Raw genomic sequence first — 25,443 nt, 5'->3', positions numbered from 1 at the left:
CCTTTAGAGATATGGAAACATAGTCACCAGACTCTTTGCTGTTGGGAAAGGCCAAGAAGTCACTGGATAAACCTGCCACACTAAGTAGAATCCCTCCAAAAACATTCTTGATGGACAACCCTCACCTCTGCTTAAACACTTGAGTATTGAAGAACTCACTACATCACATCTGTTTTGCATGTTTCAAGACTCAACAAAACAAGAAAGATATGCATGGTGGTAACAAAGTCACATGGAATCCATGATCCATATGAGAGAAACATGGGGAGGATCTTCCAATTACTTGTTGGTCAAGTAGAAAGTTAGTGTAAACTATACTAGCTAAACTGCTTTCTCAAGTTTCCATTTTAGGCATTTCTACTGTTTGCCCACTGCCTAGTAGGCTGCTGGAGTTCACTATAGGAAAAGTAAATATTGTCATTTCAAATAAAGAACTGTTTATTATATAACAGAACAGAGGCTGCCTTCTATTTTTGAGACTCTGCTAAGTTAATTGGGGACAGTAGCCAAAGCAGCTGCCCAGGAGATGGTGTTTTCCAACAGCTACAGTCCTTAAAGCTAAGCTGGGTTCATGTTTGTCTACAAAGTGGCAATCACATTGTTCTTTTCATTGAATGTTCTTTGGCTTCTATTGGGGTTGAGTAAATGGGGGCACCATTTGTACTACTTTACCAGCCCATTTGACTCCTGCAGTGAGGGCAAACCATAAGGCAAGACAGATCAAAGCCAGACCTGATGGCCTGCTACCATTAATGGGATTCAGCCCAGACTCTTCTCAATGAAAGGGCAACTGTTGACTTAATGCCTATTTCCATTAAGTCAGGGGTTCCAAAATTTTGGTAGGTTTGGGACTGGACTCAGGATTTTTAATAACGTCTCCACATCCATTTTGATGGAGATTTGTCTGCTGCCCACATTTTGAAACACTGGTTTAAATATATGATAGAGAAAAGAAATCTGGACTGAGTAGTGATTTAAGAAAAACAAAGTTTTGGTTAATAAAAGAATGTTTTTCAGGAATAATACTTTGCATTTCTATAATGCTTTCTACTTTTCAAAGGGCTTCTTATGTTTGCCCCTTACTTGTAAGATGGATAAGAAGAGCAGCAATATTAACTCCATTTTATAAATAAACTGAGATAAAGAATGTAGAAGTGACTGGATATGTGGTAGAATGGAGGCTAGGAGCCTGGGCTTTCCCATCTTTGTTTACCCAGTTCATAGTCTCATTTCTATTAGGTTAAAACATATAGTTGTACCTCAAGCTTTTTCATAGCTATAAGATATTTCATGGATTTTTAAAACTTATTTAACTATTCCCTTATTGATGGACATATCTTTTTCCCAACTTTTTTCTTTTATACGTAATGATTCTGTGAATCTTTACACATATATCTTTGAGTACTTGTGTGAATATTTCATTAGGGTATACTGCAAAAGTGAAATTGCTGAGTCAAAGGGTATATATATTAAAATTTTCATGTGTATTGCCAAATTGTCCTTCAAAATGTGTACCATTTTACACTCCCCTTGACAGTATACAATAGGCTAACTTTCCCCAAGTGTCTATCTATACTCTTCAGTCTTTGCCAATCTGATTGCAAAAGTGTGGCTAATTAAAATTTTTTCATTTTATTTTTTTTTACTGTTATTTTATTTTATTTTAAATTTATTTATTTATTTTTAATTTGTTTATTTTTGGCTGCGTTGGGTCTTCGTTGCTGCATATGGGCTTTCTGTAGTTGCAGCAAGCAGGGGTTACTCTTCGTTGCAGTGCGCAGGCTTCTCATTGCGGTGGCTTCTCTTGCTGCGGAGCACGGACTTTAGGCACATGGGCTTCAGTACTTGTGGCTCGCAGGCTCTAGAGCGCAGGCTCAGTAGTTGTGGTGCATGGGCTTCATTGCTCTGCAGCATGTGGGATCTTCCTGGACCAGGGCTCGAACCTGTGTCCCCTGCATTGGCAGACAGATTCTTAACCACTGTGCCACCAGGGAAGCCCTTCGTTTTATAATTATTAAAGTTTAGCATCTTTTAAATTATGTCTGGAAAAGATATAATGAAATAGGAAAGTGTACAAATTACAGCCCAATAACTTTTTACAATTGTATACATCTGATTAACTATCATCCAGATCAAGATATAAAACATTTCCATCACCTCAGAAAGTTCTCTCTTGCCACTTCACCCACCCACCCCAGGGGTAACCACTCTTCTGACTTCTATCAAAATCAATTCATTTGACCTGTTCTTGAATTTAATATAAATGAAATCAAACAATTTTATGATATCTTCCTTTGCTCAACATATCTGTGGGATTCATCCATGTTGTTGTGTGGGCTAGTAGTCCATTTTTCAAATTATTGTTTTGTATTCCATTATATGAATACATAGTAGATTAGTAATCCATCCTCCTGTTGATGGACATTTAAGTTGTTTCTAGTTTTTGACTATAATGAATAAAGCTGCTATGAACATTCCTACACGTGTCCTTTATTGGGCATATATTCTCATTTCTCTTGGTCGTATACCTGAAGTACAATTGCTGAGTCAGGGACTAGAAGTAAATTTAGCTTTAAAAGATACTGCTTAATTGTGTTCTAAAGTTAAACTCCCACCAGCAATTGTAGGAGAGTTCCAACTGCTCCATATCTTTCCCAATACTTGGTTTTTTTAGTCTTTCAAATTTTAGACTTTCTGGTGGATGTATAATATTATCTTGTGGTTTTAATTTGCATCCCTCTCATGAATAATTATATTGACCATCTTCTCATATACTTATTGGCTATTGGATATTCTCTTTTGTGTGATACTTGTTCAAGCCTTTTGCCCATTCTTTAAATTGTTTGTGCTTTTTTGTCTTATTTGTATGAGTTCTTTATACCTTCTGGATATAACCCCTTTGTCAGATAGATAGATAGATAGATAGGTAGATAGATAGATAGATAGATAGATAGATAGATAGATAGATAGATAGATAGATAGATAGATAGATAATGAAAATATTATCCTAGTATGTGACCTGCCTCTTCATTCTCATACTAAAGTTCTCATACTGACCAGAAGTTCTTAATTTCAATTAAGTCCAATTATGTTTTTATTCTTTTATGGTTACTGTCTTTTGTAACCTATTTAAGAAATCTTTGTCTATCCAAGGTCATGAAGATGTTCTATGTTTTCTTCTAGAAATTTGATATTTTAATTAGACATTTATACTTATGAGCTATCTTTAATTAATTTTTATATGTGGTATAAGGTAGGAGTCAAGTTTGAGGTTTTTTTCCCTTATGGATATACAACAGTTCTAGCCTCATATGTTGAAAAAGCCATGCTTTCTTTCACAGAATTGCATTTGTACCTCAGAGGGAAAGTACTCAATATTTCACCATCAAATATGTAAGCTGTGATGTTTTGGTTTGGGTTTTTTTTGTAGATAGTTTTTGTCATATTAATAAAATTCCATTCTATTTTAATATGCTGAGCATCTTTTTCCTGAGTGGGTCTTCTTTTTTTTTATCAAATGCATTTTCTGTATTTATTGAGATAATTATATGTTTTTTTCTTTTTTTCTGCCAATGTGAAGAATTATATTGATTATTTTAGAATGTTAAATGAACCTTGCATTCCTGGGATAAACCATACTTGGTCATTATGAATTTTTTTTTTTTACATCTCTATTAAATTTACTAATGTTTTATTTAGAATTTTTTACTCCACATGCAAAAAGGATTTTGGTTTTGGCATCAGACTTATGTTAGCCTCATGAAACAAGTAGTTAAGTGTTCCCCTTTTCTCTAATCTCTGAAAGGGTTTGAGAGAGATTATTATTATTTCTCCTTAAATATTTGGAAAAATTTACCTTGAAAGTCACGTGGGCCTGGATGATCTTTATGGAATTTTATCCATGAATTCCATTTCTTTAACATATGTCAGAGTATTAGTATTTTTATATTTTTATATCAGTTTTGGTAAATTGTATTTTTTCAAAGAATTTGTCTATGTTGTCAAGTTTATTGGCAAAAAGTTGTCATCATGTTCTCTTAATATCAGTAGAATGTGTAGTGACATCATATTTTGAAACTCCTGATATTGGTCATTTGTGTCTTCTCTCTCTTCTATTGATTATTTTTTCCAGGAGATTATAGATTTTATTACTCTATTTAAAGAACAGATTTTCATCTGTGATGATTTCTTTATTGTATATATACTTTTTATTTCACTGTTTGCAGTACATTATTATTTCCTTCCTTCTGCTCTATTTGTGTTTAAGTTGCTTTTCATTTTCTATATTCATAAAATGAAAGCTTAGCGTAATGATTTTGAACTATTCCTCTTTTCTAATATATTCATCAGAAGCCATTGATTTCGTTCTAGGCACTGCTTTAGCTGCACCCCACAAATTTTGATATGTTTTATTTTCATTATTCTTCAGTTCAAATATTTTCTAATTTCCTTTGTGATTTCCCCTTTGGCCCACAGGTCATTTAGAAGTATGTTTCTTAATTTTAATACATTCTGGGATTTCCTACTTATATTTCTGTGTTGATTTTTAATGGTCAGATAATATACTCTATGTGATTTCAGTCCTTAGAAATTTGTTGAGTCTTGCTTTATGACCCAGCATATGGTCCATCTTTGGTATGCATTTGAAAAGAATGTGTATTCTGCAGTTGTTGGGTATAGTGTTCTATAAATATCAATTAGGTCAAGTTGCTTAATAGTGTTGTTTAAATATATCCTTATTGACTTTCTGGAGTTTTTGTTTTTAGTTACTGGGAGATGTGTGTTAAAACTTCCAGTATGACTGTGACTTTGTCTATGTCTCCTTTTATTTCACTTAATTTTTGCTTAAATATGTTAAAGCTATGTTATGATGTCTATGCAAATTTAGATTTGTTGGGTCTTCCTATTGAACTGACCCATTTATTATTATGAAATGTTCTTCCTTATCTCTAGTAACACTTCTTTCCTGAAAGAACATTTTGTCTCATAAATATAGTTATACCAGCTTTCTTTTGATTGGTGTTTCCATGCTATATCTTTTTTCCATTATTATACTTTCAAGTTATCTGTGTCTTTATGTTTAAAGTGTGCTTAATGAACATAATCTAATTTATTCTTTTCTAAAAACTGTCTGACATCTACTTATTTTTAGTGAGTTTGTTGATATAATTGGGATTAAATTTATCACCTTTCTATTTGTTTTCTATTGGTTTCATCTTGTCTTTATTCCTCCTTCCTGTCTCTTTTTATAGTAATTAATATTGTATTGTATTGTATTTTATCTCCATTTAATTTTTGTTGCTCTCTTAGTATTTTTCTTTTTTTGTAATTACAAAATGATATATTTAAAATGTTAAGTCCTCCTATTCAGGAACATAGTATATTTATTCAGGTCATGTTAAGCCTGTAGTGGGTTGAATAGTGTCCTCCCAAACTTCAGGTCTATTCAGAACCCCAAAATGTACCTTATTTGGAAATAGGATTTTTGCAGATGTAATTAAGGTAAGTATTGAGATGAGATCATATTGAATTAGGGTGGTCCTAAATCAAATGAGAGTCCTTACAAGAGACAGAAAGGACACACAGATAGAGGATTTTGTGAAGATCTAGAAGACTATGTGAAGATAGAGCTAGAGATCGAAATGATGCATCTTCAGGCCAAGGGGTGATAAGAAGTGCCAGCAATGACCAGAAGCTAGGAGAGAGGGATGGGACAGTATCTCCCTCAGAGACTGTAAAGGAACCAAACTGGCCAGTTAGTGGCGGTGTACTACAGCAGCTACACGAAACTAATGCAAAGACCTTCAGGTAAATTTTAGAGTTTATTAGCATAAATCTTGCAAAATTCTTGTTAAATTTATTCTGAGGCATTACATAGCTTTTATTGCTATTATAGATTCTATATGTTCTTACATTTAAAGTTTTAAAGTTTATAATATTATTTATTAAAATATTGATTTTATAGTTTAAATATTTATGTATATTTTATATTTAAAAATTTTAAATCTTCTATCTGATTACTACTAGGAATCTAGGAAAGCTGTTATCTTTTATCTGATCTCTTTATAGAACTCTCATATTTGTTTGTAACCATTTTTTATTATTCCCATGGATTTTGTAGGCTGACCTCAAATCATCTGCAAATAATGATAAGTGTCTCTTCCTTTCAAATTTGTCTTATGTTGAACCATATGAAATTGCTATTTGACCATTTTGTCCTATAAAAATGACAGTTTCTTATGGTTCAACCTAGTATGTCTCTTCTGTCCTGTATTTATTAGTTTAGCTTGAAACTCCGTAATAATGTTGGCTAAATCAGCAATAGAAGCATCCTTGTCTTCTTCCTAATATTAATCAGAGTGCCTTTAATAATTCATTTTTTAAGAAAAATATGATGTTTAGTACTGTGTTTTATTACATTAAGCAAGTGTTCTTCTATTTCTGGTTTCTATAATTCTTAGATATGTCTGTTAAAATTTATTAAATACCTTTTTGCTCTCCATAAACATGTACTTGTGGATTTTCTCCTTTATTAATAGAGAACATTATATATACATATATATATGGCTTTTAAAAAATGTTCTCAATAATAGTTTTTAAAATGTGCTACCAGATTTATTTATAACCTTTTATTATTATACAAGTAATGCACATTCACTATAGTAAAATTAGAAAATATACAAAAAGCAAAAATAAAAAAATAAAATTTTATATTCCTGCTACCCAGAGATTATCACTATTAACATGAGTAGATTTCTCTGTGGTGACTATCTCAAATCCTTGTGTAAAATCTCCTAGGTCATATAATAGTTTTTAAATACATTGCTGGTTTCATTTCATTGGTATTTTATTTACAATATATTTATCCTCATTGATGAAATTGCTCTATTGTCGTGGTTCTTTTTGTAGGTCATATACATGTTTGAAAATCTGATGGAAGCCTTGTACGCTCTCTTCAGAATAATATATATGTATATATATATAATATGTATATCATATACTCCCAAACAGCCATCCTATTTCAAGAATTTGAGGATCCTCTTAAAGTTCCATCATCAATATCCCAGTGTCTAGAGACTCCAGGTTAAGAACCATGGTCTGATTTTCTTTTTCAATGCCTCCCTTGCCAGGTTCTGGTATCAAGATTATGCTAAAATTGGAAGCTCTCATTTCTCAATCTCTCTCTCTCTCTCTTTTTTTACTTTGCCTTTCTTTTCTTTCCTTTCCTTGCAAATTTGGAAGAACTTGTGTCTGAAGTGGTCTGGGCCTTTGACAACATTTTTTAAATTGTTACTACTCTATTCAGGCTATTTCTTTTAAAATCAATTTTAGTAATTTATGTTTTCCTAGCAAATGTTTATTTTACATAGAATATTAATTTTTATTTATTATATTTATACATTATTAAATGTATATTAGGACAATTTCCTTTTGGAATCTGGGCCTTTAAATCAATGTGCTTTATAATAAGATTTTTTAAAAGTAATCTCACTGTCTTCTAAATTAGTAGAAGCCTGTTGAACTTAAAAGACTGTTGACTGAATAAACTTGATTATAAGGCAGCAGTTTTAATTTAGGTCAAAATTAATGCTGAAATAAAGCAGTGTTGTTGCTATCTATCTACCTATCTATCTATCTACCTATCATCTATCATGGTAGCATGGCCCTAAATGCCCGGATAACCTATAGAGCGTTAAACCTTGCTTTTGTTTTACTTGTACTCTTAAGTATGTGTAAAGGCTCACACATTCAGAAGGAAAGGAATGTACTTCTCTTTCACCATTGAAATGAAAAATCTTGTCTTTGATTAAAGTTACAAATATCTCTCTTGATATTTCTAATGTCTTAAAAAAAACAGCTATTGCTTTTATCATTTCTATTGTTACTTCCTTACTAGTTTTCACTTTCATCTTTATTAACTCTCTCTACTTTCTTTGGGCTTATTTGTTTTTCTTTTTCTGGTTTCTTGAGTTGAAATCTTGACCACCTATTTTCAGTCTTTCTTGCAAAATAATAATATAATTATTGCCATGGATTTTCCTCTGAAATTTTATCCTATAGGTTTCCTATGTAGAATTCTACTTTTTGTTAATATTTAAATAACAGACATGGTCATGCAAATAAAAATTCAACCTCCAATTTAGAAGTGTATAAATTGACAAGAAAAAGTCTCTGCTTTCTACTCTCCAGCTCACAACTGTGAGTCCATGCCTTGGAGTTAACCACTTTGGACCATTTCTGGGTTTGGTCCTCCTTATGGACATATCTAGAACTCTAAATAGTATTCTATGTCTCTATTATTCGGTTTATCAACTGTTGGGTATACTCTTGACTGCCTTCCATGAAAGATATGGAGTTTAGCCCACTTAACACTTCACAGTTCCCTACCCTTTCATGCAATTTTGATTATTTTATAAGTTACTATGTAGCTTACAAAAATATACTTAAACCTCTTTTTTCTTGATCCATCAATGATCTGATTCTCTCCTAGGTAAGATGAGGAAATTAGTGCCCCTACACTTCTCTTAACTTCATTCTGTCTCTGCCTTCCAGTTTCTTTTCATTTTGCTAAAATCATAGAATACATTGGTGCTTTTATTATTTTGAACAAACTTTTATTTGTTAGATCAACTAAGATTTAGCAAAAAGGTTTTATTTTACCTTTGCTTATTCTTCCTCTAATGTTCTTTTCTTTATGTAAATCTGAGTTTCTGACCTATATCATTTTCCTTCTCTCTGAAGAACTTCCTTTAACATTCTGACAAGGCAGGTCTATTGGCAACAAATTCTCTCAGTTTTTGTTTGTCTGAGAAAGTCTTTATTTCTCCTTCACTTTTGAATGATAATTTCCCAGGATGCAGAATTCTAGGTTAATGTTTCTTTCTCTTCAACACTTTAAATATTTCACTCTACTCTCGTCTTTTTTTTTTTTAATTTATTTATTTATTTATTTTTGGCTGCGTTGGGTCTTAGTTGCTGTGCATGGGCTTTCTCTAGTTGCAGCAAGCGGGAGCTACTCTTCGTTGTGGTGCGCGGGCTTCTCATTGTGGTGGCTTCTCTTGTTGCAGAGCACGAGCTCTAGGCACGTGGGCTTCAGTAGTTGTGGCACGCGGGCTCTAGAGCGCAGGCTCAGTAGTTGTGGCACGTGGGCTTAGTTACTCCATGGCATGTGGGATCTTCTTGGACCAGGGATCGAACCCGTGTCCCCTGCATTGGCAGTCGGATTCTTAACCACTGCGCCACCAGGGAAGTCCCTCCACTCTCTGCTTACTTGCACAGTTTTTGAGAAGTCAGATGTTAGTTCTTATTTTTGTTCCTCTATAGGTGAGATATTTTCCCCCCTCTGGCCTCATTCAAAATTTTTTTATCTTTGATTTTTTGCAGTTTGAATATCATATGCCTGTGTGCAATTTTGGGGACATTTATCCTGCTTATTGTTCTTTGAACTTCCTGGATGTGTGGTTTGGTGTCTAATATTAATTTGAGGAAATTGTCTTTCTGACATTCCCAAAAGGAATACCTATGTTATGCCTTCTGTAGTTGTCCCATGGATCTTGAATATTCTGTTCCATTTTTTCAGTCTTTTTTCTCTTTGCTTTTCAGTTTTGGAAGTTTTTATTGACATATCCTCATGCTTCTTCCTCAGCCATGTCCAACCTACTAATGAGCCCACCAAAGCCTATCAGAAGCTATCACAGTCTTCATTTCTGTTTTTGATCTCTAGATTTCTTTTCAATTCCTTTTTAGAATTTCCATCTTTCTTACCCATCTATTCTTGCATGTTGTCTACTTTATCCATTAGGGGTCTTAGCATATTAATCATAGCTGTTTTAAATACTTGGTCTGATAATTCCAACATCCCTGACATATCTGAATTTGATTCTGATCAAATAGTAGTCTATTTGACTATATCAGTAGTCTGATCTCTATATATATCCATCTCTTCAAACTGTGTTGTTTGCCTTTTAGTTTGCCTTGTAACTTTTTGTTGAAAACTGGTCCTGATGTCCTGGATTAAAGAATGTGGTCTGGTTTCCATGTAGGTTTCTCCTCCAGTAAATTGTGATTCTACCTGCCTGCCTGTCTCTCCAATTTTGAGGGCAGCAGTTTGCCTTGTGACCTCAATTCTCTGATGGATCTAAGAAGAGCTGTTGATTTTCAGTTTGTTCAGCTTTTTGTTTGTTGTTAGGATGGAGTGATGATTTTCAAGCACCTTATATTCCTGACCAGAAACCAGAAATCTTTTCAACTTTGTAATTCATTTTGCATAGTTAGTTTTTAACAACACTTACATTTTTTTTGTAACTATAATTGAATTTTCCATACTTCATTTATAAGTTCATTATGAAATTCAAGTCCAAATAATAGCATTTATAGTATTATGATTATGTAACTTTGTCTGTTACAGATCTAGGTGGAATGATTGAATTCATAGAGAAGGAGTTGTAATTTTATGTTCCTAAACCTGTGCTACTCTGAGAATTTCCTGTAACAAATTGAAATGGATATTCTTTTCTTACAGTTTATCCATTTCTCAAATGAATGCCTTGTCCTAGCTTACTGCATCTATGGACCACAATTTTCACAGAGTCTGTAATTGTCCCTCCTTTTCTCTTGTTGAAAGAGAAAATGTTTCATATTTATCCCAGTTTTTATTTATACTGTTTTTGGAATGGTTACTTTTATTTTTTAAATTTTAATTTTATTTTTATTTTATAAATGTATTTATTTTATTTGTTTTATTTTTGGCTGCACTGGGTCTTTGTTGCCGTGTGTGGGCTTTCTCTAGTTGGGGCGAGCAGGGACTGCTCTTCATTGCAGTGCATGGGCTTCTCATCATGGTGGCTTCTCTTGTTGCGGAGCACGGGCTCTAGGCGCATGGGCTTCAGTCGTTGTGGCACATGGGCTCAGTAGTTGTGGCTCGTGGGCTCTAGAGCACAGGCTCAGTAGTTGTGGCTCACAGGCTTAATTGCTCTGCAGCATGTGGGATCTCCCCAGACGAAGGCTCGAACCCATGTCCCCTGCGTTAGCAGGCAGATTCTTAACCACTGTGCACCAGGGAAGTCCAGAATGCTTACTTTTAAACAGACTATTTTATTGTCACATTGCACAAATCTATCCCCATTATTTCTTTTTATGGCCTTTGTGGGTTTCTTCTGCTGTTTCTTAGATCCTGTGTCATCCTTTGTCATGGGATTCCTCTTTGGTGTTGCTAAAGTGTATTTTGGTACTTTTCAACTTTTTTCAGAAGAGATACATAAGAACCGTTCTAAGTCTTTGCATGTATGAAATGTCTTCATTTCACTTTCACACTTGGTTGATAGTGTGCCTGCATATAGAATTTTATGCTCAAAATATTTTTTCCTAGTTGTTTGAAAGCATTACTTCATTGCTTTCTTGCTTGCTTTTCTATTTTTTTCTTCCTGGATAATACCTTTATTACATTGTCTGATTTTTCACTTGGAATAAGCTATCTTGATGTTCCAATACTGCTTTAACCACCTCTTGGTGTCTCAGCTAAGAATACCTGTCTTGGTTTCACCTGGAAATCCACTACAGATATTTACAGCTGCTAGATTGCACTGGGTACGACTGACACTCTTGGTTGCTCAATGAGGCTGTTCCTTCAACATTTTACTTGGACTTCTACCTCTGGCATGTGCTGGTCTATCATCCGTCTCAGGTGTAAGTGGTCCCTGGCCTGCTCCACTCCACCAGTGGCCACTTCTCTGGCTGGAATGTCAAGCATCTCCCACAGCTGGTCTGCTCTGCTCTGCCCCATTGCTTTCTTGCATCCCATGTGTCAATGGAATCCCTGAAATTGTTACTTGTTTGTAGTAACCTCTTTGCCCTAACCGGCGCCCCCCCACCCCAAAGCTTTTGGTGTGTTCTCTTTATACCTGTTCTGAAATTTCAGAATGAATCTTTTTTTCTTTTTCAAACTCATCCTGTTCTATACTTAATAAGCCCTTTCAATTTGAATTTTTATATCTTATATCAACTCTGGGGTATGTTCTTCTATTATTTAAATTTTTTTTCTCTGTTCTCTATTCCTGGAACTCCTGTTGGACAGGTATTGATTGGTTCTTTTAGTTGCTCTACTCCTCTTGACATTTTTTCCCTCATGTTTTCTGTCTCTGGTCTTTTTCTTCTATATTCCAGGAGATTTTCTTGATTTTTTTTCTTGCATTGCTTAGAGTTATTTTTTTATTTTGATGATTGTATTTTTAATCTCCATGAAATCTTCATTGTTTTCCAACTGCTCTTTTTTCATAGTAGTCTCTTTTGGTTTAAATGAATACATTATCTTCTCTTTTTGGACATTGATGAGAATTCCTTGTAGCTTCTTATGTTTTATGAATTATTTATATTACCACTGTCTAGGTCAGTTATTTTGATATTTATTTTGGTTGTTCTCCAAATAAACTTGAGGTACAGAATTTCCTACCAACACATGGTCTTTTACTTATTTACTTGTGAATCAAGGACAAGTCCAATTGGTATAGGTGGCTTTGGTGAGGTTTCCTTTGTTTGGCTCCAAAATTAGAACTAGATTTTGTTTGTCAATAGGAATGTGGATGATAGGATTTACTTTAGGGTTCTGGGGGCAGGTAGTCAGGCTGGGCCTCTCTCTAAATACCAATGCAAATTGGGTCCTCTCTGGTGTGCCAACCCCTACTCTGAATTACTATTGCATGAATACACCATATACACTGACTAAATTTCTTCAGAGATGATGTTTCCAACTTGGCCTGGGGGCAAAATCCATTGCTGCATAGAAGGATGGGGGAGGGCACCAAAGACCAAGGACAGCAGGAGTCCAGGCTCTGGTTCCATCAGTCCTGATGTATGTGCCCATCTTTGGAGTTGGGGATGAGAACATCTGTATTCGTAACACCATGGATTGAGTAGGGAAGTTGTATTCCTCAGAGGAGATTCAAATGCTTTTATCTGAAGATTAAGAGAAAAGCAGTAGCTGTCCACTATAATAGGCAAGTGTGATTAATCCCACTTTATGAGTGCATTTGGTGAAATACTATGAATGAATCATAGAGGTTAGGAATGAGGAGCAGCATGATACAGTAAATCAACGTAATATAAACAACACCATTGCTGATCCTTGTGTTGATCTTTGTGGGAAAAGCTAGAGGGAATGCTTAAGTAGTTCCATCAACTTAACCTTGGCCCAGTTCACATCAGTTGGGAGTGGAGAGGAAGAGGCTCTGCAAATCATTAACATCATAGCAAAGATGCTATGGGCTCCAGTAGAGACCAACTTCCTGTTTCTGATTCACTAAATATCTTTCCCTTAAAATGAGCATAGAGTAATCATGGGAGAAAAATGCGGCTGTGAAAAAGACTTGTGGAATATTACAAAATGTTTGGGACCGTATTCACTCCATTCGTACTCCTCCTTTCATTTGTAGAGTTCCTATGCATTTCAAAGACTTTTTTTGGTGCTGACAGGGAAGAAAGTTCTGCCAAATTGGAACCTTTTAAATAGATCAAGATTTTCAGCTCATCCCAAACAGAGTTAGATTTGATACAGATAAATCTCAACTACATCACAATGTTGATGGGATCATTCATTTCCTTTCTTTTTAGCAGAGTAACTGCCATTCTCAAACACAGATTAAGCATTTAGCCCTAACAAATGTAGTAATCAAAATAGAGGATGATCAGCTTATCTAGTTTCCCATCTGTGCTTTGGTTGTGATGTTTAATTTTCATTTCCTCCTTGCCATTGACATGGAAGGAGGTCTGATAGCCCTTTACAGGGGATGTTGTTACTTCTTCATTCTCAAATAAGAGCTGGAATTCCATTTGGAAAGAGAAATTACATTGGGTTTAATCAATACCCTCAAAGGACTAAGAGAAAAAAAATTACCTGTTATTTGACTTTAATACGTACTTGATGCCCATGATTTGTGTTCTTATGTTAATTATAAGGTCACTAGCAATTAGATTAGCTATTGTTAACATCTAAAATTGATTTAAATGCAAAAAGCATCAATACTTGAGCTAAATGTTTAAATATCATGACACTAACAAGAGACTCAGTCTTTCCAATTGAATTATTTTTTGCTTTCTGCCTTTTACAACATCGAGCATGTCTAAGAGAGGTGAAAAATACTTACTGTTGTAAAGGACAATGTAAATAACTTGCTATGGTCATAGGAATGAAGGCAATGGCACTGGTGGGAGCATTAAGTGGTAAGGGTAGTTTGTGAAACTAAAGTTATCTTAGCATTAAATTTGGCAAAAGATTATGCTAACTACAAATGGCCGATGGGGGTTCTTATAGTAATAGGTTTTTTTTAATTGGAGTATAGTTGATTTACAATATTGTGTTAGTTTCAGGTGTACAGCGAAGTGATTCAGTTATATATATTTTTTCAGATTATTTTCCATTATAGGTTACTACAAAATATTGAACATAGTTCCGTATGCTATATGGTAAATCCTTGTTGCTTATCTATTTTATGTATAGTAGTTTGTCTCGTTAATTCCATACTCCTAATTTATCCCTCCCTTACTTCCTATCCCCTTGGTAGCCATAAGTTTGTTTTCTATGCCTGTGAGTCTGTTTCTGTTTTGTAAATTCATTTGTATTATTTTTTAGATTCCACATATAAGTGATATCATGTAATATTTGTCTTTCTCTCTCTGACTTATTTCACTTAGTATGATATTCTCTAGATCCATCCATGTTGCCACAAGTGGCAAATATTTCATTCTTTTTTATGGCTGAGTAATATTCCACTGTATATATACACACCACATCTTTTTAAACCAGTTGTCTGTTGATCGGCACTTGGATTGTTTCTGTGTCTTGGTTACTGTAAACAGTGCTGCCATGAACATTGAGGTGCATGTGTCTTTTTCAATTAGTTTTCTCTGGATGTATGCTCAGGAGTGGGATTGCTGGATCATATGGTGGTTTCATTTTTAGTTTTTAAGAAACCTGCATACTGTTTTCCACAGTGGCTGCACCAATTTACATTCCTACTAACAGTATAGGAGGGTTCCCTTTTCTCTATACCCTCTCCAGAATTTATTTGTAGACTTTTTTTTAAATTTATTTTTGGTTAGGTTGGGTTTTTGTTGCTGCGCGCGGGCTTTCTCTAGTTGCGGTGCGTGGGCTTCTCATTGTGGTGGCTTCTCTTGCTGCAGAGCACGGCCTCTAGGCACATGGGCTTCAGTGGTTGTGGCTCGCAAGCTCTAGAGCGCAGGCTCAGTAGCTGTGGCACACGGGCTTAGTTGCTCCACGGCATGTGGGATCTTCCCAGACCAGGGCTTGAACCCACGTACCCTGCATTGGCAGGCAGATTCTTAACCACTGCACCACCAGGGAAGTCCCTATTTGTAGACTTTTTGATGATAGTAAAATGGCTGATGTTTTCAAGCACTTGCTGGATGCTTGACACTGTTATTTTTCTCATTTAATTTTCACAACAATCTTATGACACAGGTACTAAGTGACTCAAGGACGATCTGCCTCCACCAAGTCACAGGTTGGGTTGAATCCCAGATCTGCTGACCACAGATCCAGAACCCATAGCCTGTATGCTATGTTTTAGCAATTGCGATTCTAGATATTCTAAACAAATGGAGTGTTGATGGAGTTTTAAAGGGTGGAAAGTTGAAAAGACATAAATTAAGAAAAATAGTGGAGTTTACAAATTACTTGCTCTTATACCAGTTTAAATCACAGAAACTCTCTTGGTAAATTTGATACTCCTATAACCCTAAATTTGATTTGTTGAATTGGGTTCTACAATTGTAATAGTCAAATTTACAACATTTTTAACATGTTCAAATCTTTTTTAGACTCTCCGAATTTAGAGTTGAGAGCTATCAGAGTGTATACAATCATAGGTCATAGAAACATTTAGGGATCTGAGTCTGGGAGACTAAACCTAGCTCAGTGTGTGTGGTTGTGTGTGTGTATGTGTGTGTGTGTGTGTGTGTGTGTGTGTGTGCACCCATATGTACACCTGACTGCGTGTTGGTGGTGAGGTTCTGGTTAGACAGAACTTCAGCCAAATAAATCACATTTAAACAGTCTCTGTTTAAAAACAACAAGACCTCTTGGTGCAGATTCTCCTTGTTCTTTTTTGTTTTTAAGTATCGCTTGAGAAGCTGAACATAGTTATGCAAATGTATGTCAAGTAGGCCCCACAGGCCCTAGAGAAAGTGTATAACAGGATCTTTTGTGGCTTGACAAAGGCTGCTCAGACCAAGGAGCCCTTGGTTTTCAGAGTTGGATACTAGAGAGGGAAGGTGGGGGTGAAATGAGGAAATCTGTAGAAATTCCTGAGAACCAACGGTTTCTCTTCTGTGACTCAACATTAGTAGAACATCTTGAAGGACCAAGATATATTGACGGAGGCCAATCAGTGGAAGAGGGCAACAAGAGACCCCAAATGGAATTTACCCTAAGGCAAAGGAAGTCTGATCTGGTAGCCTCAATCAGCAACAGCACACAGAGGGTCTGGGTGGTCTTGGTATGGCATGTGGTGAGGTTGGATTTCCTCCTAACATTTTCACCTTGGCAAAGAGAATGTACTTTAGAAGCAAATGAATGAACATGTGAGGGTAAAGCAACACAACTGGTACCCAAAGTCTGCAATGTTCTGGGCTGAATACCACATTGGAAGGAGTGGTTCATTCTTTCTTGTTTCAACAATTTTAAAACTAGATTAGTGGGCTTCCCTGGTGGCGCAGTGGTTAAGAATCCGCCTGCCAATGCAGGGGACACGGGTTCCAGCCCTGGTTCGGGAAGATCCCACATGCTGCGGAGCAACTGGGCCAGTGCGCCACAACTAGTGAGCCTTCACTCTAGAGCCCACGAGCCACAACTACTGAAGCCCGCGTGCCTAGAGCCCGTGCTCCACAACAAGAGAAGCCACCGCAGTGAGAAGCCCACGCACTGCAACGAAGAGTAACCTCTGCTCGCAGCAACTAGAGAAAGCCCGCGTGCAGCAACGAAGACTCAACGCAGCCAAAAATAAATAAAGAAAGAATATATTAAAAAAAAAAAAAACTAGATTAGTTATTTGTACCACAAGCTACTAGAGCTAAAAGCATCAACATTTTAACACACACTCCAATATTCTCAAATCTGATATTCAACTTCAGATATTCAGGTTTTGACTACATTGACAATTATATTTTGAGTAAAAATTTCACGTTAGATGAATATATCCTTTACCTCAAAATATCTTAATTGTCCTAACATTTATTTCTTTTGAACTCAATTTGCTTTGCTGAAGATTATTTCAACTTTGGAATCACTAATTCCCACTATTTTGTCAAAAATGTTTTTCTATTCAGGATCTCAAAAAGTTCTGCCCATCTTTTTCTATCTTTGTTGCCATGGGAAGATCTTTCTGCAGAAGCATGTTTGCAGAAGTGTTTGGGTTATAAGAATCACCCAAATCACTGTAAGGTAGGCAGGACAGGGATCACTCTTCCCATTTTCTGGTTGAGGAAAATGAGATAAATGAAATGAGTTGAAGAAGGCCTCATAGTTGGCCAGCAGCTGGGACTTGAATGGGCTATTCTTGACTTTTAAAGCAAAAGACCCTCTTTACTCACTGTTGTGTGCTGATGATCTTTATGAATAGTTTTCTAGACTGAAAAGTGTTCTTCAAGGAGGAAGCAGATCTAAGTTCAAATCCTGAACCTTTCACTTCTCATCTCTGGTTGGGCAAAGTACCTAAACTCTTTGAACCCTAGTGTCTTAATGTGTAGAATGGGAGGAGATGATATAAATTTTGCAGGGTTCTTAGGATTTAATGAGCTACAGGTTTTAAGTGCCTGGTATTGTAGTATTAGTATAAGAAACACCATGCAGTCTCTTTTGATGTTCTCCAACCTTTGCAAATTAGCGTATACTTTACCATTAACTTTTTGAGAATACACCAAGAGTTGTATCATAAAGACCTAAAAATCTCAGGAGAAATAAATGGTCAGCAGCTTTTAGGTCAGCATGGAGTGATACAGAGAGCTCTGATCAGCAGACTGGTTCTGATTACCATCTACCACTAATAAAAGCAAGAGTTTAAATTTCATCCATTCATTGAGCAAATCTTTATTGAACACCTATTATATGCCAGTCATTGTTCTAAGTCCTGGGGAAATAGCAATGAAGGCAAAAATACCTGCCCTTAGAGAGCTTACATTCTAGTGGCACTTATTGTATACCAGCCATTTGTTCCAGTGATCAATTGCTGTGTGATTTAATGCCCAAATTAATTATGTAAAAATAGCATTTGGGTAAAACTTGGCTGGCAATTCTTTTGCTCAGTGTGGTATTGACTGAGGTCACTTGTTTTTTGTTCAGCTGACAGCTGGTTTGGTCTAGAGGGTGCCAAACAGGCTCATTCAGATGCCTGGCACCTGTGAGGATGGCAGGAAAGCTGAGCTCAATGGAACAAACCCCTCTCTCTCTTCATGTAGTTTCATATGGTTTTTCTAGCAGGACAGTCATACTTCTTATATGGCAGATGGCTTCCCACAGAGAGAGTGTTCCTGGAGACCAAGGCAGAAGATGAAAGTCTTCTTCTGACTCAGACTTGGAAGTCAAGCAGTATTACTTCAGTTGCATTTTATTAATGACAACTGAGGGCCTATGGCCAGTGTGGGTTCAAGGGGAGGGGAATTAGATCCCATCCTCCCATAAGAGGAATGTCCAAAAAACCGTGGCCGTCTTCAAGCTGCACTTTATGTGTGTTATCTCATTTAGTCCTTACAACAACAACTCTATGAAATAGGTACCCTTAAATTATACTCATTTTACAAACAAGGAAACTGACACAGAGAAGTTAAGTAATGTGCCCAAGATTATGCAGTCAGTCAGTTGCAGAGCCAAGATTAAAAAATGGGAATCTAGATCCAGAGTCCAATATTTTAACCACTGCACTTTACTCCCTCATATGATTTGCACTACCTTGGACAATCTATTTAAAATGACTGGGTCTCAGTTCCTCATGCACAAAATGAGAGGCTAAGAATAGATGAGATTTTCATCTCACACCTGTTATGATGGCCACTACCAAAAACCAAAAAATAGCAAGTATTGGCAAGGATGTGGAGAAACTGGAACCCTTGTGCACTGTTGGTAGGAATGTGAAATGGTGCAGCCACTATGAGAAACAGTATAACAGTTCCTCAAAAAATTAAAAATAGAATTACCATATGACCAGCATTCCACTTCTGGGTATATACCCAAAAGAATTAAAAGCAGAGTCTCAGAGAGATATTTGTACACCCATTTTCGTAGCAGCATTATTTATAATAACCAAAAAATGGAAGATAAAACCCAAGTGTTCATTGATGTATGAATGGATAAATGTGGTATATACATAAATGGAATATTATTTAGCCTTAAAAAATGAAGTTCTGACACATGTTACAACATGGATGAAACTTGAGGATATTTTTCTAAGTGAAATAAGCTAGTCACAAAAGGACAAATGTTCTATGATTCCATTTATATGAAGTGCCTAGAGTAGTCAAATTCATAAGTCAGAAAATAAAAGGGTGGTTGCCAGGAGCTAAAAGGAGGGAGGAATGGGAAGTTTTTGTTTAATCGGTATAGAGTTTCAGTTTTGCAAGATGAAAATTATTCTGGAGATTGGTTGCACAACAATGTGAATGTACTTTACTGTAAAAATGGTTACAACAGTAAATTTCATATTCTGTGTATTTTACCGCAATTAAAAGTAAAAAAGAATGGATGAATTTCATCAACTTTTTACAATTCTATGTAACTTTTATCCTATATCTAGTATAATAGTAGTTGCTTCTGCTAGACTTAGAAATAAATTTGTAACAAGTATATTCCAATTAAGGGTTGGTGCCTAGTCTCATAACTTTACAAAAAGAAATGAATTAAGTCATAAGAAAGCAGAGCACATTATATAATTTTTTTCCAAAACATTGAAATAATGAGTCATTAAGAAAGGTGTCTAGTGATGTGTACAGAAAGTGACTAAAATACACAATATAATTAGCAAACCAAACAGTGGAAGGCAAACTCAGACAGGACTCCTTGCCCATCAGAACAGGCCAAAGCAAACAAGTGTATTTTGTATTGTGCTGTGAAGGTCAATAAACTCAGACTTGGCCAGTGCAGGAGTGGGAGAGAGATGCAGAAACCAGGACCTTTGGAATTGAACCTCACCCCAAAATTCAAATTATAGGATAGAACTCAGATGTTAGCTGTGTTTCTGTTGCCTGGAAGGTGACTTGGAGGGAAAAAACAACCAACCAGGTTCAGGGTTTCAGAAAACTATTTCACCAGGCCATTTAAGGGAGAGCAAGTTTGATTTCAAGGTTTAATCAGAAGGTGAATATAACTGTTTTTTCAAGTGACCAGAGGGCAGATAAGGAAGTATTCCAGAGGCACCACTAAACCCCAGGGCAAGAGAGAGAAAAGGAAATGGTATTCTTTCCTCACTTAACATTTTTCTTCCTGACTATCCAAGTAAACATGCTCATTGAAAATTCAGTATGATGGACAGTTGTTATTTTGATGGCCTAGCAGCTCTCTTCTTTTCTCGGTACATTGCACACTCCTTATCACACTAACCATCTGGCCATAGTGGGTGCTGCTGTCTGTTTTTTTTAAAAAAATTCTGCTACAGCATGGGGAATGCAGGCTGCACTGACTTGCCCCAAACTCAAGGAGAACAGATCCTGTTACCTCCTGGTTGATGCTGTCTTCTTCCATAAACCTGCCTTCCTGTGCACTACCCTCCCCTCCCTCCCTATCACCACCCTGGCCGCTCTGATTGGATATGTGATCTAAAATGGGCCAATGAAAATTTTTTGTTGAGATTATTTTAGCTGGATCTGCCACACCACCCAAAGAATGAGGGAACATTCTCTGCCTCTGTAGTGGAGAAACTAGAAAATGTGAATCCAGGAGCTTCTGGCAACAGAGTCCTATGGCTGTGGAGAAGGCAGATCTATCATAGAAGACATTGATCCCAATGTGCAGAGAGGAGGGGGAAGGAGATTTGGAAAGAGTCCCTGGTTCCAGTCAGTCCTAGTATCTGGTTCAGTAAGCCAACAAATATCCCTTTAATTAAGGTAGTTTGATTTCGGTTTCTGTCACTAACAGTCAGAAGAGCTCTGACTTGTATCAAACAAAAAAGTATAAAGAAACAGAATAATATGCATCTGTAGTGCTACTGCCCAGGGGCAACAACTGATAACGTTCTGTCATATGTACTTGTGATCTTTTCACTATGCTTTATTTTTATTTTATTTTTTTAGTATTTTATTTATTTATTTATTTATTTATTTTTGGCTGCGTTGGTTCTTCGTTGCTTTGCGCCGGCTTTCTCTAGCTGCGGCGAGTGGGGGCTATTCTTCCTTTCAGTGTGCGGGCTTCCCATTGCGGTGGCTTCTCTTATTGCGGAGCACAGGCTCTAGGCACACAGACTTCAGTAGTTATGGCACGTGGGCTCAGTAGTTGTGGCTCCCGGGGCTTGGTAGTTGTGGCGCACGGGCTTAGTTGCTCCGTGGCATGTGGGATCTTCCTGGACCAGGGCTCGAACCCGTGTCCCCTGCATTGGCAGGCGGATTCTTAACAACAGTGCCACCAGGGGAGTCCCGAGCTTTATGTTTGTTTGTTTTTCATTATACCATTCTCCAATATTATTGAAAATGTTAATTACAAATTACGGTTTTCACTACTGTTCCCGTAATATTGGATGTTTAGGTTATTTCCAAGTTTTTGATGCATGGTGGGCATAAATTTTTGTTTGTATTTCAAATTATTTCATTGGGATAGAAAGAAAATTACAGAATCAAAGAATATGAATAGTGACTTTTTAAGTTTTTTACTTCTGTTTTTTTTGGTTGCACTGTGCGGCTAGTGGGATCTCAGTTCCCCAACCAGGGACTGAACCCAGGCCATGGCAGTGAAAGCCAGGAATCCTAACCACTAGGCCACCAGGGAACTCCGCAAAGTTTTTTACTTCTGTTGAAAAAGTGATATATGATAAAAAGAATTAAATATAAACCTTAACAAGTTAGCCTTCCATCTCTGACCTTCAGTCATGTTTCTTCTTCCTCAGATTCTTTCTCTGTCTCTCTCTGTCTCTCTCTCTCGCTATATATATATATATATATATATATATATATATATAAATGTGAACACTTGGGTTTTATCCTCCATTTTTTTTTGAATTTTATTTTAATTTTTTATACAGCAGGTTCTTATTAGTTTCCTCCATTTTTTGGTTATTATAAATAATGCTGCTATGAAAATGGGTGTATCTTCCACAGCCACTTTTTAAAAAGCCTATCAAATCATGGTGGTAGAAATACTATTGTGTACTTTGACTTTAACAATTTTAACAATGTATTTTTAAATAGCTGCTTGGCATTTAATTGCCCCCCTCCCAATGAAGGACATTTAGGCTTTTTCTAGTCTTTTGCCACTACAAATAAGTCTGTATTGAGTACCCTTATATAAACGAACATCACAACTGTGCAAATATATCAGTAAGACAGACCTCTATTGGAGAAAGTACTAAGTCAGAGTATGTGCATTTTTATTGTGCTAGGCATTCCCAAAATTTCTCCACAGTGGTTACTACAAACAGGCTCCCACCAGTAATATATGAAAGAGTATGCTTCCCAATACTTTCACCAAGATAACATATTAACAAATTTTTATATCTTTGCCCATGTGATCAACAAAAATTTGTTTCTTTTTGTTCTTGTAATTTGATGAATTGCCCTCTGGAAAGGTTGTACTAATTTATACTTCCATCTGTAATATGTCAAACTATCTGCCTTGTTGCATCTTCACCAGCATTAAACACCATCATTACTTTAAACCTTCACTAATTTAAAAGGAGATAATAGTATCCCGTTCCATTTTTCAAGCTGGCATCTTATTTTATTCATTCATGCAACATATATTTTCCAGGCACCTATAGTGTGGCACATTGTTCTGACAACAGTGGTAAGATACCCTCCTTGCCCTCAAGGTGCTTACATTTTTTTGATTACTTGTGAGTCGGAACATTAAAAAATGAGCAGTTTCAAGTTGTATTTTAAACTAGGAATTGTGCATTGCCTCAGATGTTTTAAGGAGATAGGAGATAATGGTAACTTAAAGATGATGTTTATCATTCTGATGGAAGTGGCATCTATAGATCTGTAGTGGGAAAATGGCATTTCCTGACTCATTTATATGACAACTTCCATTCTGTTACCTAGAAGGGAAAGTCCAGAGGTTTCAAGAAAGTAAACTAAATACAGTGGCAGATACCATTAATTGACCCCCAGTGTCTATTGTCCTCTTCTTCCTTTTAGGAATAGAATTATCTGACCTTTTAGTAGGACATATGGCCACTTAGCTAGAGGTATATTTCAATGGGAGCTAGGCATTGGACATGTGACTGGGATTGGGCCAATGATATGTAAGAAGTGACATAAGCAATATCTTGATTGTTTCTTAAGATGGAATCTCCTCCTCTAGACTTCTTTCTTCCTTCAGGCTGGGAAATGACAGGGATTGGAAACCAATGTTGAGGGTCACAGAGACAAACTGCCAGCCTGGGATTTTAGATGACCCGGTGAGGCAGAACTACCTTGTCAACCTAGACTATTCATCTCTGGACTCTTACATGAAAGATATAAACTTCTATCTTATTGAAGTCACTGTAATATGTGGCCTCTGGAACAGCAGATTGGCTCATTTACTAATTGATATATGTACATAATGTGACATGGTATAATAGGTACTACAGAGACCTAAAATATCTGTTCTAATTGGCCTCTGTAAAGCCTGAAATTTCCTCATTAGATAGTCCACCTTCTGAGTTAAGGTCTCACAAAATAGATTCTGTAGAATACTAGCTTCTCAGTTAATAAGAGATATTGAGATATTGCTAGAAGAAAAGGGCTAGTGTAAATTAAAATTGGGACATGCAGAGTCTTAGCACGTTTCTTTACTGCAAGCTTTCTCAGATAATTTCACATGCTGGTGTGCATCATGAACATTCAAGAATGTCATAAAATACATATTCAAAAAATACGTTTCAAAAAAAAAAGCATTTCTAAAACTTAAGTGATCACTTAAGTGGCCAAAATTGAATCCATTTTTGTGGATTTTGTGAGCATTTTAAAGGACTAATGTTCTTTGGAACATATCTTGGGAAAAGCTAGTTAAGACTTTAGACTCCAAGAACACTTTTTAAGGATTCTCAATGAGAGGCTAAGAAATTTACATATCTCCTGGTCATGAACATTTTCTCTAATAGATTTTGGAAGCTTTTGATTTTGGCAGTAACCCTAAAAAGAGGAGTGAGCTTATATGTAGATTCAGTGATTTGTTGGGAGAGGGGTCTGGCGGAAGGATGATAATAGACTTAGTACTCTGGGACTACTCTAGGCAGCTTAGGTCACTGAAGTATGACCAATAAATCTGATGATCTCATCTCTCTGTACATTAGTCAGTTATTGCTGCAATAATGTGCATTAAAAAAACCCATAATATCTTAGTGACTTACGTGACAAATATTTTTCTCACCCCCAGATCTGAGGGTCAGCTAGAGTGACTGTGATTTGGGCTGTTAATTGAGTTCAGATCTGATCCACATGTCCTCCATTCTGCAATCAACAGGTGCCCAGGGAATGTTGTTCTCATGGCAAAAGTATAAGAGGGTGGAAGACTCCCTGGTGGCACAGTGGTTAAGAATCCGCCTGCCAATGCAGGGGACACAGGTTTGATCCTTGGTCCGGGAAGATCCCACATGCCGTGGAGACTAAACCAGTGAGCCGCAACTACTGAGCCTGCCCTCTAGGCCCCGTGTGCCACAACTACTGAGCCCACGTGCTGCAACTATTGAAGCCCACCCGCCTAGAGCCCGTGCTCCGCAACAAGAGATGCCACTGCAATGAGAAGCCTGCACACCTCAACGAAGAGTATCCCTGGCTCACCGCAACTAGAGAAAGCCTGCGTGCAGCAATGAAAACCCAACACAGCCAAAAAGAAAAAAAGGAAAAGAAAAGAAAAAAATATAAGAAGGTGGAATCTCTAAGGCAGCAAGTCAATCCATACAGGTACATTTAAAGCTTTGGTTGGATATTATATCTGCTCACATTCCATTGGCCAAAGCAGGTCACACAGCCAAGCTCAATATCAGTGAAGCAGAGAAATATAATCACCTCAAGAACAAGGTGCTGCAGAGTCAAGTGGCAAAGGTTATGGTTATATATGTATTGAAATCTTTGGTTATCTGCTTAACTGAGTGATTTCACTTATAAAGATTAATCTTAATGAAATAATTATGGATATGCCCAAAGATATACCTACACAGATATTCTTGAAGGCATTTCTCAATAATAAAAAGTACTAGGAACAAAGAAAAAAAACTGGAAACACTTGAAATTTAATAGTAGAGAATCAGT

The 25,443-nt window shown here is 36.4% G+C and overlaps 1 long non-coding RNA gene across 1 annotated transcript in view; it reads left to right on the top strand.

The window, feature by feature from the left end:
- The window catches only part of LOC309655385, a 42,248-nt gene that overhangs the window by 14,220 nt on the left and 2,585 nt on the right, over positions 1-25,443 (top strand). The window contains exons 2-3 of the long non-coding RNA XR_014260794.1: positions 8-2,926; positions 2,975-25,095. This is a non-coding gene — a long non-coding RNA (uncharacterized lncRNA). The remainder of the gene's footprint in view (positions 1-7; positions 2,927-2,974; positions 25,096-25,443) is intronic.

The sequence above is a fragment of the Balaenoptera physalus genome (genome assembly GCF_965194825.1).
Source record: "Balaenoptera physalus genome assembly, chromosome: 2".
Classification (NCBI taxonomy): domain Eukaryota; kingdom Metazoa; phylum Chordata; class Mammalia; order Artiodactyla; family Balaenopteridae; genus Balaenoptera; species Balaenoptera physalus.
The sequence above is the reverse complement of the archived record's forward strand: the minus strand, read 5'-3'. Positions and strand labels throughout refer to the sequence as shown.